Source organism: Artemia franciscana, chromosome 1 (genome assembly GCF_032884065.1).
Source record: "Artemia franciscana chromosome 1, ASM3288406v1, whole genome shotgun sequence".
Taxonomy (NCBI): Eukaryota; Metazoa; Arthropoda; class Branchiopoda; order Anostraca; family Artemiidae; genus Artemia; species Artemia franciscana.
This window is the reverse complement of record NC_088863.1, coordinates 43,978,683-43,997,831: the sequence shown is the minus strand read 5'-3', so window position 1 is coordinate 43,997,831 and position 19,149 is coordinate 43,978,683. Positions and strand designations below refer to the sequence as shown.

Sequence of the window (19,149 nt, the reverse complement as noted above, 5' to 3'; positions counted from 1 at the left end):
TTTCATGATAATCCCTTCTTTATGAAGTGGCTTGGTAAGAAAAAAAAATATATAGACCCCAATTTGTTCTTTATTTTACTAACCAAAGCATTATATATACTACAAGCAGGAAAGAGAGTGCTCTCTAGGTATAATATTGCCAGTCCTCACAGGGCCGAAAAAATGAAGTATAACAAGGCTCTAAAACTAGCCACTCTGCTAGCTGTTACAATTCCCTGGGGGCAGGAGAAACGTTTGTTTTTCTCCTTTCTGTGGACTTCTGTGAGTGCAACTTCTAGCCTACCCTGTTTCAAGACTAGCGGCTTTCAGAAAATAAGGACAGCCTTGACTAATCTTTTGCTGGCGGAGATGAGACTCATTGTCACAGTTTCTGAACACAAAGCATGGGGCTTACCACAAACCAAAATCATAAAAAATGCAGAAAAATTGGATGAGTTGTACTTTTTTCTGTTTGCAGAAGCAAATAGTCCTGCAAATGATTAAGTGTCTGAATTCACTGACTCTTCTTTAAAATTATAGATTCTATAGCTTCTTATAAGAGGAAAGACATTGGTTCAGTACTTCTTATCCAAAGATTTCAGAAGTATTTCATACGTCAATCGCTTTGTCTGCTCCTGTTAAGCGACTTTTCTCAGTTGGGAGCATTATTTTGACAGGCAAGAGGAATAAACTTGAAGATGATAAATTCGGAAAATTGTAGATGTTGATAGTGAACAAATATATTTGAATATGAGTAAAGCAGACTGACGTGGGTTTTGATATTTGTCTTTCTTGTACTGTGTAATGTTTTTATGAGCAGAGCATATCGTAAATAAAACCCACGTGGTTTTTCTACTAATTCTTCTTTCCAAACTGTCTTTTTCTTGTTTATATACTCAAATACATATTTCAGTATTTAGATACTAAATACATGTTTACATATTTAGATATGATTATCTAGATAAGATTTAGACATATCTTCTTAACTCAAACACAAGCATTGACGAATTATTAGAAAGTTCCAGAGTTTACCTAACAGTTAACAGTGCTGCAACAAGTACTCCAAATTTTTACTTAAGTATCAAGTATTAAGTACTCATTGTTTTTTTTACTTAAATATCAAGTAATAAGTACTTTCCTAATTCTTACTTAAATATCAAATATCAAGTACTTGCCAAAATTGTACTTAAGTATTACTTCAAGTACTACTTCAAGTATTTATTCTATGTATATATATATGTATATATATATGTATATATATATATATATATATATATATATATATATATATATATATATATATATATATATATATATATATATATATATACATATTTCTGAAATAAAGCCCATGCTACCTTTTTTAAAGCCATTCTGAAGGCTTCTTAGCCCCTTCCCTTGCCTATAAAATGTCACCAGTCATTCCTCTCTTGGAAATCTTAATCAAGAACCAGAATTTCCGTTTTATCGTTTTTAACCGTTTCCCTTGTTCGGTTGGTACACACCCAATGAAGTCCAAGAAAATAATCTTAAACAATTTTCAACACAATGGCTTGAAAGGAAAAGACTATCAAAACAATTCTGAAACATATGGGAATGAAAGAAAAAATGAAAATATTTTTTTCCCCTGTTTGGCTGGTAGACACCCAACGAAGTCCAAAAAATAATCTGAACCAATTTTCAAGACAACGGCTTGAAAGAGAAAGACTATCAAAACAATTAAGTGCAGTAAAAAAACTTCTGATTGGATCAGACAGATTACATGACAGGAATAATACAGTGCACATAGAGTAGAACTTCTGGCGATTAGCGTTCAGACAAATCTGGCAGGTTTGAAAAAATAAAGGGTTATTCTGAAACATGTCGGGATGGTAGAAAAAACATTGAAAATAGAAAAATAAACTTTGGATTGGCTTTAAAACAGATAAAAGGTAATAAGTAGTTCATTCTCTGATTCAATAAGTAAAAACCTTAGCAACAAAAATACTCAAATTTAAAAGTAAGGAACCAAGTGAGTCAGTTGCAGACTTTTTAATAAGAGAAATCAAAGCTCAGTAATCAAAAATCAAATGATGACATGTCTCGCCCTCGGAACCTTTACAAGGAAACTGCCTCAAGTCTTTAAGTTAAAGTTCAGACTCGCTATGAAAATGTATGGAACCTATATCCTTTGGCTAGTTTTCTCTCAAGCAAGCCGCATAATGTGTAGTCAATGCAGATGGTCGGTAAGACTCCCTACAAACATATATTAGAAAATCACGGACCTGCAGCAAGCCGGCTGATTCAGACGCATTCCATACGGCTGGTCAAACTGCAGAATGAATGAATGAACTTTATTATCCGTAAAAGTATAAAAAAAAACACAAAGTACAGAGTATTATAAATAAACAAAAACGATAAACAGCAAGAAAAAAATTCAAACTAACAAAAGACAACATGGACTAATTAACCAGTATCAATATGGAAAAAAGGCTGCAGAGGGTCGTAAACGTGAATAAAGTAGATAGTCTTTTTACATAAATCATCACTGGAAGACCGAATCCAAGAAGGCATATCTATTAAACCAAATCGAGCAATTATTTTTCTATTTTGGTGCCATCTAGGAAGTCAGAGGAGGAATTTGCAATATCTGAAATAAGCCGCACATAGAGTATGGAGATTTTTCTTACGAAACAGATGAGCCATGCCTGATAAAAACAAAAGCACAGGGGCACAATAAGCGTTATAAATCATTCACAAACCGTTGCGGTTGTAACGGCTTTTGTTTGGGGATATTTTTCCGTAAGCGACGCGTAGGTTTTTCCCAGCTTGATTCACTAGGGATGAAAAGGTAGTGGAAAGTGTTGGACTGAAACACAGACCAATCCAACTAACTAAAGAAGAACATGGCAGAATTGCAGTCCCAGCAACGGATGGAGCGACCACATAAGGGCTATTAAAACAAATAAACTCGCATTTAGACGCATTAACTGACAGTCCAATCTTAGATAGTTCATTGGTTAATATAGTAAAATTGGAAAGCAATCCACGGCGAGTCCGGGCAACAAGAAGAACTTCGTCTGCATATGCAGCAGAAGACAAACCAATATTACCGTAAGAAACAGAACTTTTAAGGGAACGCTAGAGCGATGCAAGCACACATTTGAAGACAATACGGCAGAAGTTGCAACCTATCTATTTCTAGCAGCAGTTTTCACACCATAAAGTGGCAAAAACCATGAGACTAAGTCAAAAATCTTCTGAGAAAAAAGGAATAAAATAAGAGCTAAGAGCTCCTATGGCACTTGTGACAAGGTCGGAAGAGCCAAGAGCTCATAAGGCATGAGCACTAGCAAAATTATAAGAATAAATAGATTAATTTAGAAAAAAAAAAATCAGAGGCTTAATGCTGGTCGGCATTTAAAATAAGAGCTCTAAGACACAAGGTCCATTTAAATATCAATGTTCATTAAGATCCGATCACCCACTTGCAAGTTAAAAATACCTCATTTTTCTAATTTTTCCTCTACCTTCAGCCCTCCTCCAGATGGTTGTATCTGGGAAATCAACTTTATCAAGTCAATTTGTGCAGGTCCCTGACACGCCTACCAACTTTATTGTCCTAGCACATCCAGAAGTACCGAACTCGCCAAAGCACTGGACCCCCCTAACTACCCCAAAGAGAGTGGATCCAGTCCGGTTTCGTCAATCACGTATCTACGGCATTTGCTTATTCTACCCACCTCGATCTCTCCACTCTAAGCGTTTTCCAAGATTTTCGGTTTCCCCCTCCAACTCTCCCCTAATGTCACCAGAACTGGTTGGGGTTTAAAATAAGAGATCTGAGACATGAGTTCCTTCTTAATATCAAATTCATAAATACCTCACAAACAGTCACCGCTCTTAAGTTAAAAATACTTCAATTTTTGTAATTTTTTCGAATTAACAGCCTCTCCAACTCCCCCAAAGAGAGCGAATCCATTTCGGTTATGTCAATCACGTATCTAGGACTTCTGTTTATTCTTCCCACCAAGTTTTATCCTGATCACTCCACTCTAAGCGTTTTCCAAGATTTCCGCCCCCCCCCCCAAATCCCACCCAATGACACTGGATCCGGTCGGGATATAAAACATGAGATCTGAGTTACGAGGTCCTTCTAATATGAAATTTCATCCGATGAAATTCAAGATCCGATCACTCCTTTGTAAGTTAAAAATACCTCATTTTTTCCAATTTTTCAGAATTAGCCCTCCCTCCAACTCCCCAAAAGAGAGTGAATTCGTTCTGTTTATGTCAATCACATATCTAGGACTTGTGCTTATTTTTCCCACTAAGTTTCATTCCGATCCCTCCACTCTAAGCATTTTCCAAGATTTTAGGTTTCCCCTCCAACGTCACCTGATTCGGTCGGAATTTAAAGTAAGAGCTATGAGACATGATATCCTTCTAAATCTCAAGTTTTAATTAAGATCCGATCTAATTTTTCCAAATTAACCGTCATACCATTCCCCCCCCCCCAGATGGTCGAATCGGGGAAACAACTATTTCAAATTTAATCTGGTCTGCTCCCTGACATGCCTACCAAATTTCATCGTCCTAGCTTATCTGGAAGTGCCTAAACTAGCAAGACCGGGACTGACAGACCGACAGACCTACAGAATTTGCGATCACTGTATGTCACTTGGTAAATACCAAGTGCCATACAAAGTAATTTTTCTCTGGGGACGGAATATTTGGTTGAAGATTGGCTTCTATGACTTATCTTGGAAAAGGGTATTTCCAGGCTTTGGGCAAGCCATGGGTGGAAGTAGTTGTAGGCCCTACTAAACTGAAGGAAAACTCGACTTTCTTAAAACTTGAAACCCCCTCGCCCTATTTTAGATAGGGCTTGTGATATCAGAGCTCGATATGAGCCATGATCCTAGTCATCTTTGGCCTAGCATATATTTGAATCCGTTGCTCCATTCGCAAGTTATACTAAATTAAACAAAAAGCTTGACTTTTTTCAGCGCTTAAAACCCACTCTCCCTCGTTCTATTTGAGCTAGGGTTTTCATCTCAAAACTTGATGCCTGTTACGGTCTTGGGCACCTTTGGTTCAATATTCACTGAGATCCATCAATCTCTCGCAGGCTACACTGAATTAAATGAAAAACTCAACTTTTAATTAAGCTAGGGTCTCCATTCCAGAACTCAATGCATATCATACTCTTAGGCATCTTTATTCAATTTTCATCGAAATTCATCTCCATATGCAGGTTACAGTGAATTAAATGAACAACTCGAATTTTTGTTTAACACTTAAAGCCCCATCGCCCTAATTAAGCACAATTTTAATTCAAATAGTTCAATTTCAATACAAATCTGACTGGCGGTTGTCCCGCTATACTCGATTGCACAGACGGACGGACAGACAGACAGATCTCAAAAACCTATCTTGATGGGTATTTTCCACTGTCCAAATAGGTGATGATACCTGCATGATGATATGACATTATTTTTCTTTTTTTGGATCTAATTAGCCAACATGGCTACCTAGGACGTTACAAAATCCGTTTGTCCGTCTGTCCGTCCGTCTGTGTAATCACGTATAGGGAGGGGGGAACGTTGGTTGGATTTGGATGAAAATTTTGATGGCCAGATTTGGTGCCAAGGATCATGAGACACATCAAGTTGAAAGATGAAGACCTTAGCTCAAATAAAACAGGGGGGAGAGGGCTTTACCTGCTAAAAACAGTTTTTCGTTTAATTCAGAGTAACTTGCGACTGGAGTGATGGATCTGAATGAAAATTGAGCCAAAGAGGCCTAAGACCATGACACATATCAAATTTTCAGATAAAGACCCTAGCTCAAATTTAACAAGGGGGAGTGGGTTTTAATTCATGAAAAATTTAAGTTTTCTGTTTAATTTAGTATAACTTGCAAATGGAGTAACGGATCCGAATCTAAACTAGACCAAAGATGCCTAAGATGAGGGCTCATATCAAGTTCTGGTATCACAAACCCTATCTCAAATAGGGCGAGAAGGAGAGGGTTTCAAGTCTTAAGAAAGTTGAGTTTTCATTTAATTTAGTAGGGCCTATAACTTATGAATGGAGTGACATATCTGAAGTCAGATTCGTCTGAATACCTGAATTTGCTGGAACGAATTTGGCAAAATACCACTGCATTGGATGCTGCTAGAATTCCCTAGACTTGTTTATTGCAGACAACATTTAGATGGGCAAAGATTCATAGCTTCAGTAGTTTTACCAATAATATGGTCCTGAAGATGATGAAATGGTAGAAATCTGATTCAGTTGACAAGATGGCAAAACTTAAACACTAATGTCAGAAATATAAGCCCAAATGGACTACAGTATGCAACATTTAGCACAAAAAAGGGATTTTAGCTCACTGTCCACCAGTGAACTGTGAAATAATTTCAATTTTCTTTGTTATATAGCTTTTAAACAAAAACTAAACCAAGTGTTGATAATACTATAATTTTTTTTGTCAAAAACAAATATCTTATTTCATATCCAAAAATAGGGCATGGAGCTATATCTGAGTTTACTCTAAATCTAAAGGGTGATGTTTTCTTGTACATTGCCAAAGCACAGATACACAAAAGCTATATCTGAGTTTGCTCTAAATCTAAAGGTGATGTTTTCTTGTAAATTGCCAAAGCACACACACACAAAATTTTCGTGTCAAAGGTAAAGTATTTGAAAAACAAGCACATTAAAAGTATCTTAAGTAATAAGTATTTCGTAATCTTACTTAAGTATCAAGTAATAAGTACACCCTAGAGTTTTTACTTAAGTACAAGTACAAGTAATGAAAAATTTTACTTAAATAGTACTTCAAGTAAGTGACAGCACTGACAGTAAATAGTGGTGATGAACTGAAGCACACAACATATTTAATAAATCTCATTCAGAGGCGACACTATTGTGTTGTTTTAATAAAGCGCCACTTGATGTTAATGTTTTTTTCTTTTGTTTCTGACTATTCCATACAGGAAGGGTGTTTGTGAAAACTTGAGAGTGAATGATTCAACTGAAAATTTGTTGTGTTCTTTTAAAGGGTAACAAATGACTGACGGCAACCAGCCTTATTCCAGCCTTTTTACTACGAAACCCAGCAATAACCGCTCAAGAGATAAGATCGAAGTTTAGAGATTTCCATTTCTCTCAGAATAGTGTAAAGGTCCAATAAACATGCCTATAAGAGTGACATAACCCCCACAAACCCTGAGGCAAGGGCTGCAAATTATAAAATTGTTAATTGTTTACAAACACGTTTTAAATTGGAATAGAGGGGGGATGTCATCTTGGGGTTTAGCTGGCTTGGTACTTTCGGGGATTAATTTTGGGGTCGAGAGGATAACTTATCTTTTGGGAAAGGGTGGATAATAGGGGGTCTGTAAATGGGTTAAAAAAAACTGTTTGTCCTTGATCAGTTTGAAAGTTACAGCCAGAAGTCAATGGGCGAAAAGGAACCTAAAGTCCAAAAAAATGTTTCAAAGCACAATTCCCAAAAAAAATGAGCTAAATAACTTTTTATGAATGACTAGAAACTTACAACCATTACTCCTTCAGTCAAGGAAAACCTACTGTGAAAAAATGGAGGGGGCACTAGACCCTCCAAGACAAAAAAAAAAGGTTAAAGCTTTTCCTCCAGACTGGCTTGAAACTTGTATCCGTAAGTCCTTGTTCTAAGAGGACTTCAATGCGGAAGTAAACATAGAGACAAAATACTGGTTTGCCCCCCAAAACGGGGCTGAACAAACAGCTAGGAAAGAACAAAAAGAACTCTTTTCTCTTACCACTTTGTAAGGAGGGGTGTCATAGAAACTTGGGTGTGGGCTGGTTTGATTAATATTTTAGTTCTACAAGAAAGAAGACCCAACAACAATACTAGCAACAGAAAGATGGCCCATAAGAAATGGACCATCACACTCTTCCCACTGTTTATTGGCTGACACACAAAATGGTTTTATATAGGAAATAGTCTAAATTAGACTGTCTAATTACCCAGAACCAAGAGTGGGTTGAGCCTTGTCTTAGAGTCATGATATTTGTCTTTTCTCTTTTTAAAGTGTCAAAGCCTTTGATGGCACATGGCATGAGGGCCATTTGAGCCATTTAAAAGCCTATGGAATAGGTGGTCATCTATTTGAGGTGCTTGCTGACTTCCTTCACCATTTCCTTGATGGCTTCATTTCATAAGAATGCCTGGTTTTAGCTGGAGTACATAAAGGAAACATTCTTTGGCCAACTTTTTCCTGTTGTTCATAACCAATCTAGGGATAGCCTTGTGAGAAAACCTCACTACTTTGCTGAAGACATGACAACAGTGAACTCCAATACAAAAGACAGAGATCCAAGAAATCACCATAAGGAACTTCAGGTTGACCTAAAAAAAAATCATGGTGTGGGTAGATGTAGGTTTCATTACATCAAAAACAAAAGAGCTCTTAAATTCGAAGGTGTGGAATGTGAAGGGTTACCCTAATTTTATTTTCAAAGGAGAGTTGATATGAAAAGTTGACACACTACATCTTTATGGACTTCATTTCTTTTCAGATCTCACCTGGGCTGAAGACTTCAGCAAAATGAGATCCTCCTACTCCTAGGAACTAGGAGTCATCCCAAGATTCAAAAGGCTCCTCCAGGATGAGTACATTTCAAGACTATTTATGCCATTTATCAAAAAGCACGGAATATACATGTCCTCTCTTTGCTGGTGTTCCAACTAGCCACATTGCTCCTTTTCAACATTTCCAAAACCTAGCATTCAAACAGCAATTTCTAGCAACTCTGATGTCAAACCCCTTTTGAAGATCCATGATTCATTTGATGTGGCTTCAATGTCAATGTTATACAAATACATGCATTGTCCTCTATCTGAGGATGTATCAAGACTTGTTCCAGATAGAATAAAGGATTTGTGATCAACTCACCAAAGTACAGCTCACTCAGGACTACCTTGTGCAGGGCACACCCTGCCATAAATATCTGAAGACAAGTTTTGCTTGGTGATCTGTCACCATATGGAATGGCTTCCCAGTAGGTGTAATCCGTTAAAATTCTTCTCCTGAGGCATCCAAGGAAAGGTAAAATAAACACCTTAAAAGTAATTAGCATGGTAATTACCAGAGCTAGCAGCATATCGTCACTTGTGATGGAGCTGTGAAGCCTGTATATAAGAGAAAAATTACAAAAAAAAATTTAACTACAGAGTTCCAATCATCAGTGCAGAAAGTATCAGGAATAAAATCAGAACAAACAAGAGCTAAGAGCTCATATGGCACTTTGGACGAGGTCGGAAGAGCCAAGAGCCAAAAGCCCATATGGTATGAGCTCTGGCAAAATTCTAAGAATCAATAGATTTCTTTAAAAGGAAAATCAGAAGCTTAAGGCCGGTCGGGATCTAAAATAAGAGCTCTGAGTCACGAAGTCCTTCTAAATATCAAAGTTCCTCAAGATCTGATCACCCACTCGTGAGTTTGAATGCCTCAATTTTTCTAATTTTTCCTCTCCCTAAAGCCCCCTAGATGGTCGAATCAGGGAAAACGACTTTATCAAGTCAAATTGTGCAGCTCCCTGACACGCATACCAATTTTCACCGTCCTAGTACGTCCAGAAGCACCAAACTCGCCAAAGCACTGAACCCCGCCCCCTAACTCCCCTAAAGAGAGCGGATCCAGTCCAGTTAAGTCAATCACATATCTACGAGATTAATAAGCGTTTTCCAAGATTTCCGGTTTCCCCATCCAACTCCCTCCAATGTCAACAGATCTGGTTGAGATTTGAAATAAGAGCTCTGAGACATGAGTTCCTTCTAATTATCAAATTTCATTAAGATCCAGTCACCCGTTCTTAAGTCAAAATACCTCTATTTTTCTAATTTTTCCAAATTAACAAACCCCAGCTCCCCTAAAGAGAACGGATCCGTTCCAATTATGTCAATCACGTATCTATAACTTGTGTTTATTCTTCCCATCAAGTTTCATCCCACACTCTAAGCGTTTTCCAAGATTTCCGGTTTCCCCCTTCAGCTCCCCCCAATGTCAAAAGATCTGGTCAGGATTTAAAACGAGAGTTCTAAAGAATAAGATCCTTCTAAAAATCAAATTTCATTAAGATCTGGTCGCCCGTTCGTAAGTTACAAATACCTTATTTTCTAACTTTTCCGAATTACTCCCCCCCCAACTCCACCAAAGAGAGCGGATCCAGTCCAGTTATTTCCGTCACAAATCTTGGACTTGTGCTTATTCTTCCCACCAACTTTCATCCTGATCTCTCTGCTTTAAGCGTTTTCTAAGATTTCCGGTCCCCCCCCCCCCCAATGACACTGGATCCGATCAGGATTTAAAAAAAGAGATCTGAGTTACGAGATCCTTCTAAATATGAAATTTCATTAAGATCCGATCACTCCTTCGTGAGTTAAAAATACCTCATTTCTTCTAATTTTTTAGAATTAACCTCCCTCCCAACTCCCCCAAAGAGAGCAGAACCGTTCCAATTATGTCACTGACGTATCTAGGACTTGTAATTACTTTTCTCACCAAGTTTCATCCCGATCCCTCCACTCTAAGCGTTTTCCAAGATTTTAGGTCCCCCTAACTCCCCCCAATGTCACCAGATCCGATTGGGATCCAAAACAAGAGCTCTGATAAAAAATATCCTTGCAAATATCAAATTTCATTAAGATCCGATCACTCCTTTGTAAGTTCAAAATGCCTCATTTTTTTTAATTTTAAAGAATTAACCCTCCCCCCCCCCCAACTCCCCCAAAGGAAGCCGATCCGTTCCGGTTATGTCAATCACGTATTTAGGACTTGTGATTATTTTTCCCACCAAGTTTCATCCTGATCCCTCAACTCTAAACGTTTTCCAAGATTTTAGGTCCCTTCCCCTAATTCCCCACAATGTCACTGGATCCAGTCGGGATTTAAAATAAGAACTCTGAAACATAATATCCTTCCAAACATCAAATTTCATTAAAATCCGATTACTCCTATATAAGTTAAAAATACCTCCTTTTTTCTGTTTTTTTTTCAGAATTAACCACCACCCCCCAACTCCCCCCAAAAAAGCGGATCTGTTCCGTTTGTGTCAATCACGTAGATAGGATGTGTGATCATTTTTCTTAACAAGTTTCATCCTGATCCCTCTGCTCTAAGCGTTTTCTAAGATTTTAGGTCCCCCCCCCCAACTTCCCCCAATGTCACCATATCTGGTCAGGATTCAAAATAAGAGCTGTGAGACACGATATCCTTCCAAATATCAAATTTCATTAAGATCTGATCACCCATTCATAAGTTAAAGATGCCTCATTTTTCTATTTTTTCCAATTTAACTGTCCCCCCCACTCCCCCCACCAGATGGTCTAGTCAGGGAAACAAAAATTTCTAATTTAATCTGGTCTGGTTCCTGATACGCCTGCCAAATTCCATCGTCCTCGCTTACCTGGAAGTACCTAAAGTAGCAAAACCAGGACAGACAGACAGACAGAATTTGCAATTGCCATATGTCACTTGGTAGATACCAAGTGCCATAAAAACCAATCTGTAAGATAACTGTTGATACTGAAGGAGCTTTTCAATGGCATAAAATAAACAAAACCACATAGCTAATCCAGACCCTCCAAAAAAAAATTTCTTGAGATGCACCTATGAACAATAATTTTTTTAAAGGCTGAATATCTATAAATGACTTATAATAGTTTTATAATTGTATATCAGAGGGAGATAATTGGTCAATCTATATCCTTCTTCCCAAAAGAATATTGGAATGTTCATTGGATTTTGTATGAGAATCTCACTCATTTGGTAATTTACTTAGGCTTTATGTTTCTTGAGAAACTTCAAATGCTTTGTGTATTATGATCTAATGTTGTTAACAACACTAGATTTTAGCAGTTCACAAACATTCTAAATCCAGGGCAGGTTAAAGTGAAATTGATTAGAACCCACATTTGAAAGAGCCCATGTTACCAACAAAATGAACAAAAAAAAGATTTACTATTTAAAGCGTTTTTTCTGCAATAATGGATAAATTATGAATTTTTCAAACAATTAAATATATCTTTACATTAAATTTGTATTGCTGAATGAGATCTATTAACCTGTTTATTATAATATAATATATACTTTATAATGTAGAAAACTCATTTCCCATAAAATTTCATGTCAAATTCACTGAATTTAATTGGGACAGCCTATATTAGAAACATTTTTCACTGTGTACAAGTTTGTGTATGTAAACTGATATGCAGGCATATTTTATTCAAGCATTTAATATATAGAAAGCCCCACAAAAAAATCCAATTCTTGCATCAGAGTTTAGAAGATTTAAAACTTTGACGCAAGACCAGATGAAGTGCCTAACCAGGCATTTCTGGCCTGAATTAAACTTAACATAGCAACATGGCTTAATGCTTAACATAGGGTAAAGGCAATGATGATTATACAGTTTTTGTAAAAGACCTCTTTTTCTACTCTGGAAGGCCTAAATTAAAGGGAATTGTTTGAAAAGGGTTTCAGTATGTAGGAAAATCTTCTAAGAAACTTATTTTTATTAAAGCTTCTAAGATTAGGTGTTTGAAGTTTTATCAGAAAATGATACAAAACTCCAATTTTTTTAAATTGGACAGTTTTCACCTACAAATTTGACAGAACAAAAAAGTTACCTGTTTTTTATGTTAGTTGGAGCCCAATTCAACACATGTCAAAATCAGTGAAGTTTCAACAGAGATGTTTATACTTTGACAGGACCTGTTGCTGTCTGTCAAACATTTTGACAAGGTTACAACAAGATATTCCCAAAACAAATGAATCTCATGATAGAAGCCAATGTCTACATTTTGATTTGGCTGAAGAAACATTATTAATTGGTCTGGTATTATACTACATCAGACAAGAATTTTCAACCCTTTGAACATAGTTTTGTCAATATAATATTAGCTTAGATAACTTCAAAGACCACACTACCTTTCCATGTCAAAAGTATAACAGTTCAAAATAGGGATGAAACCTTTTAATCGACAGTGAACAGATATAAAATTTTTAACTGGATTTAAAACTGGATATGAAATTTTTTAAACAAGTGAATCGTTTACCCATAGGGGCCCCTTTAAGTCCTTTATTAGCAAACTGTTTTGTAGAAAATATTGAAACAATAGCAATAGATTCATATTTTTTAAAACACAAATTTTGGAGGAGATACATGGATGACATAATTTCAGTATGGATATGGGGAAGATGAATTAAAAGGTTTCTTGGAACATCTTAATTTTGGGGGAGATGATTTAAAATTTACAATGGAATTAGAAGATGATAAGAAACTTCCATTTCTGGATGTTCTTCTTTTAAAATGTAAATAGTCTGGGCTTTAAAATTTACAGAAAACCTACTAACAATAATAGATTTTTGTTGTTCTTCTCTGGTCATGCTCACCATGTAAAAATTGGTTTAGTCATATCCTTAACTGACCACATTTTTAGAATTTGTTCTCCAAAATTCATTGAGGGGGAATTGTTGTTGTTAAAAGATAATAGAGCAACAAAGTGGGGTTTATAAAATCCCATGTACTTGTGGAAGCTTTTATGTGGGATGTACTGACCAGAATTTAAAAATCAGATTATTACAACATCATAATTATATTTCATGGTCCTTAAAGCAAAATTCCAAACCTGAAGATTTCATGTTGGCTTTATCAGAAAAATATTTATAATTATCCAAATCATTCTATTTTGTTTGAAAATTTTTCTTTGATTTTTAGGGACCCAGGTTTAAAGCAAATTTTCAGGGAAACAATCAGAATTTAAAAAAAAATGTATTCAAGAATAATTCCATAAACAGAGATACAGCTGAATTTGGATTGAATTCAATTTATGATAATTTACTGAGGTCAAATGAAGTAAATATCACTTCACCTAAGAGCTATGATCTCTGTCCACCTGATATGTCAGATAAATCTAATGAACCAGAACCAAGAAGGTCAAGGAGATTTGCTTCTGCTGTTGCATTAAAAAAAAATAAGAGCAATAAACTATATGTAATTAGTTTATTGGGTATAAATTTTGTTTGTTTTTATTGATGTCTTTTAGTTTTACTGCTGATGATGAACACTGTATATGTGTTTGAAATATCCAGTTAAAATTTTTATATCTGTTCACTGTTGATTACAAGGTTTCATCCCTATTTTGAACTGTTATACTTTCATAATATTAGCTGCCATTTTAATTTGATTTTTTCAAGAAAAAGCCAATTTAGCTACATTTTAGAGAAGATCAGATGTATCTTGATACTGATCCCAACTTTAAAAAAAAGTAATGACAGTTGGAACACTACATAGTTAAAAAATAGTTGGGAGCTCATTTTGTGCTGAAAACAGGAAACTGATTGAGCTGAATATTCTTTTCTTATCGAAGTGAATTGGATATAGTGTCCATGTTCTTAATTGTCAAAATATAACAATGGCTTCAAGTGATGGTGTTCCAAGTCATGACTAAGCAGAATTATTGTGCTTTGAAAAAAAAATTTGACAATGGTTCAAAAATTGTACTGTTGAATCATTGGTGCCTTTACCCTAGTGTATTGAATATGAGTTCACTTCATAATTTTTTTCTCTCTGGCACAGGTAGCTTCAATGAGTGTTGTGGTAGAATAAAGGTGGCTTTATTTTTTCAAGCATGATCTCATGAAATGTTTTCTAATCACATTTTTGAACTCACTTTCTTTTCTCAAAGTCTTTTAAAGGGAATATCATTTAAAAGTAAAATAACTGGATATTGGAACATCATCAAAAATAGATGAGCCAAAATCAGCAATATACAAATCATTTAAAGTCCTGTTCAAAGAAACATTGAAGACAAACAAAGTGGCTTATCCACTGCTATGCAGATAAGTGTACAAATAGTCATTTCCAACAAGATTCAGAGAAGACAAACCAGATAGAAGTATTTGTGATCTTGGCCATTCCAGCATCAAAGGACTGCAATTCACTTGTCTTATCATGATAAAATGATGATATGCAAGCAGAGACTGCAGTAGGAAATAAGAAAAAATTTGTCCTAGCACAATAAATTGTTTCATTGGATGCCAAGTCCCTTTAATCACTCAGTAGATAGCAGCAACATATCACAAGACTGGCAGTTATTATTCCATGAAAACTCTTGTTTGTGATTATAATGAGGGCTGAAAAGTGAGAACTGACTTTATAGCAAGTCAACCAGATGCTATTACATGCCAAAACACTGAGCTGGCATCACAAAAATATAAAAGTTGGCATTTAATTGAAAAAAGGAAAATTGAAAAATTTTCACTGAAAAATGTTCAATTGAAAAATTGAGCATGCAAGATTTCTGTATATAAAGAATGTCATTATGAAACCATATATATTGAAAATTTCACACTTAATGTGTTGATTTTCTGCTGAGGAGGATTGGTGTAACAACAAAAATACTTCATCAACAGTTCTCAATTTGCACAAGTCCTAACCATCAGCCAACTACAATTATAGGCCTATAACCCAATACACATGATGTCCAAGATTAGGAACCTGCTGTCTATGTACAAGGAAGATATTCTTTGATCAGAATATCTGACAAAGATTAAACAATGGTTGAGTACTGGGGATCACATCCTATATTTGCATTATAGGGGAAAGGGGTGGGGGTGTAAAGTTCATTCCTGATGCAAAAAAAACATTATGGTAAAATTCTAGTTAATTGACTTCTTGCTATCTGGGAAAGGGTTTAGGTTAGGAAAATGAAACTTTCAGGGATGGATCTACATGCTGAAGTATGTCCTGGGAAGGTATTTTAAAGTACCCACCTCCACTCCTTCTCCCTCTAGAGGGCCCTGAAATTTGCCTACATGACAGGTATATTACCTATTGAAATTTTGACAAAACAACATTTTACCTTAATTTTCAGTTACTAGTTGCTTTTTCTCCACCTTTAGTTCTGAAAATGCAATTCCTGTTATTTGAGTAAAATTTTGAGCCATATTAATGTTTTTTTTTTAATTTAGGAAATGTATTTGCATATCTTTAAAAACTTATAAAATGGAATTGAGCTAAGTTATGAAGCTGAAAACAATTTTGTTGTACTTCAATTAAGCAGAAGATCTATTTTGCAAGGTTTCACTTTTATAACACACATTTTTTTAAATGTCATCAAAGGTCAGGGCCTGCTAGAGGGAGAAGCAGTGGAGGTAGTTGCTTCAAAATACCTTCACAGGACACACTTTAGTCTGTAGATTCATCCCTGAAAGTTTCATTTTCCTAACCTAAACCCTTTCCAAGATAGCAAGAAGTCAATCAACTAGAATTTTACCAAACATTATTTTTGGATTCAGGATGAATTCTAATATATATATATATATATATATATATATATATATATATATATATATATATATATATATATATATATATATATATATATATATATATATATATATATATATATATATATATATATATATATATATATATATATATACTTCTTATATATCTGTACTAGTGAGTTATTTCAAAAATTTACCATAAGTTGAAACAAAAGAGTGATGTTTGGCAAAAGAGATGGGAAGCATATGTTTGGGCTTGCACATTAGTTAAGCAAGGTGAAGCAAAATGAAATGCTATAAAGAATGGCTAACTACAAATGGCTGCATATTATGAATTAATATTTGTTAGTTAACATGTTTCCTTCTCAAAAGGCTTGATCATAGACAAATACCCTTTCCTAGTTCAAAGGCTCAGAAAAGTAGGCCAATCTAGCCTAATTTATTCTTTTAGCTAGATCTTTCCTGGGTAAAATTAGATCTTGCCTACATGACAGGGTTATAGGCTACCTAATGAAGTTTTGACAAAAAAAAAAATATTTTAATTTCCAGTTAATAGCTGCTTTTTCTCTGGCTTTAGTTCTGAAAATGTAATTCCTGTTATTTGAGTAGAATTTTGAGCCATATCAAGTTTTTTTGTTTTTTTTTAATTTAGGAAATGTAGGCTATTTGTATATCTTTAAACCTTATAAAATGGAATTGAGCAAAGTTATGAAGTTGAAAACAATTTTGTTGTACTTCAATTAACCTTATTTAATCTATTTTCGTTAGACAGGGAGAGGAAAATCAGCCCTAATTAATAAAATTTAGTCGGCTATGCTGATTCATTTTTTAAACCTCACCTGTTACATGAAAACGATTTTTAAATTTTTTGCAGCACCATGCGACAAGCCCCGTGTTCTTTTATGCCAAGTTCACACGCATAGGATTTTGGAAAAATCCTTTAAGGATTTGGTCATAATGGCCAAATTCTTAAACTGTTTCCTTAAAGGGCGAAAGGATTTTAAGCTTGAAACTATTTCAAGCTCTGAGCAAAATCCTTGCAAGTAATAAGCTAAAGCCTTAAATGTTTTCTAATACATACAATTTTTAAGAAGAAATAGTTTTAAATCACCTTTGGGTAGGTTGCTTGTAAATTCTCAGTAACTATAAAAAGGTTAGTTTAATTGGATGCTTCACTTTTTTTTCTGTTAGGGCATTGGTTTAGATTTTGGACACATTCTTTTAAGAGCCATGTTTTTTCCCAGGTTAGGCTACTGTGTATACCCTTTTCTTATTTCCTGGGCTTGAAGATTGCATTAATGAGATTTATTATTACCATATCAAACAGGTCCGGTTTTCAAACCACACTAGCCTATAATGTTTTGTAAAATATAGAATAATTAGGCAAATGCCTATATTAAATAGCCTAGACTTGTTGAGCACATGCTGTTTAAACTGAATATTTAAGGTAAAATAGGGGTAAAATTCTACTTTAGCTGCTTTTGATTATGTTAGGAAAATGAGACTTTCAGGATTGTGTCTACAAGTTATTAAATAAAAAAAACAAGTTTTTTTTAACTGAAAGTAAGGAGCGACATTAAAACTTAAAACGTACAGAAATTACTTCGTATATGAAAGAGGCTGCTTCCTCATCAACGCCCCGCTCTTTACGCTAAAGTTTGGCTCTGTCTCTCAATTCTTCTTTTTAAAACAGTAAAAAACTTTAGCGTAAAGAGCGGGGCGTTGATGAGGAAGCAGCCTCTTTCATATACGAAGTAATTTCTGTTCGTTTTAAGTTTTAATGTCGCTCTTTACTTTCAGTTAAAAAAACTAGTTTTTTTTTATTTAATTTCTGAACGTTTTTGAATCAATACATGTTTTGATTTTGGCTCTCCGCAGAGGAATAATTAAAACAAAATTTGCATTTTTTTTTTTGGCTAAACAGCTTTCTCTTAATTTTGATCGAATGATTTTGAGAAAAAAAGAGCGTGGGAGGAAGCCTAGTTGCCCTCCGATTTTTTGGTCAATTAAAAATGCAACTAGAACTTTTAATTTTTTACGAATATTTTTATTAGTAAAAGATTTACGTAACTTATAAATTAGCTTACGTAAAGAACTTTTGTATTCTCATATTTTTATTACATATATGAGGGGGTTCGCCCCCTTGTTAGATCCTCGCTCTTTACACTAAAGCTTCAATTTTGTCCCAATTCATTAAGAATGACCCCAGAATCACAAACGCCGTAGAATAAATAGTTGAAATTACTAAAAATACTTTAACGTAAAGAGCGAGAGGTATTAGGAGGAGGTGAGCCCCTCAAATGGGTAATAATTTCCGTTTGTTTTAAGTTTTAATGCTGTTCCTTACTTCCAGCTGAAAGAATTTTTTCATATTTATTTTTTCATTGTGTTTTTAAATAATGCTAGTAAATCCTGCGCTCCCTTCATGGAGATTTTCTTCCCCCATGACAAATTATCGATGGAAAGTTCCCCCAGCATATCTCCCTCTTCTCAACCCCTCCCCCAACCAAAAAAATCCTCCTGAAAACGCCTGTACACTTCCCAATAACCATTCCTATATGTAAGCATTGGTCAAAGCTTGTAACTTGTTGCCCCTCCCATGGGGACTGTGTGGGAATAAGTCGTCCCTAAAGACATAGTTATAAGGTTTTTCGACTACGCTGAATAAAATGGCTATCTCAGAATTTTGATTCGTTGACTTTGGTAAAATAATTAGCGTGGGAGGGGGCCTAGGTGCCCTCCAATTTTTTTGGTCACTTAAAAAGAGCACTAGAACTTTTCATTTCCGTTAGAATGAGCCCTTTTGCAACACTCTAGGACAACTGGGTCGATACGATCACCCCTGG

General features: G+C 35.3%; 1 protein-coding gene across 1 annotated transcript in view; it reads right to left on the bottom strand.

Annotated features, from left to right (window-relative positions):
• The window catches only part of LOC136030105 (serine hydroxymethyltransferase, mitochondrial-like), an 81,992-nt gene extending 64,718 nt beyond the window's left edge, over nt 1-17,274 (bottom strand). Inside the window, exon 1 of the mRNA XM_065708788.1 lies at nt 17,143-17,274. The gene's annotated coding sequence lies outside the window, so the exon portion shown is untranslated. The remainder of the gene's footprint in view (nt 1-17,142) is intronic.
• Between the last annotated feature and the right edge of the window lie 1,875 nt (nt 17,275-19,149).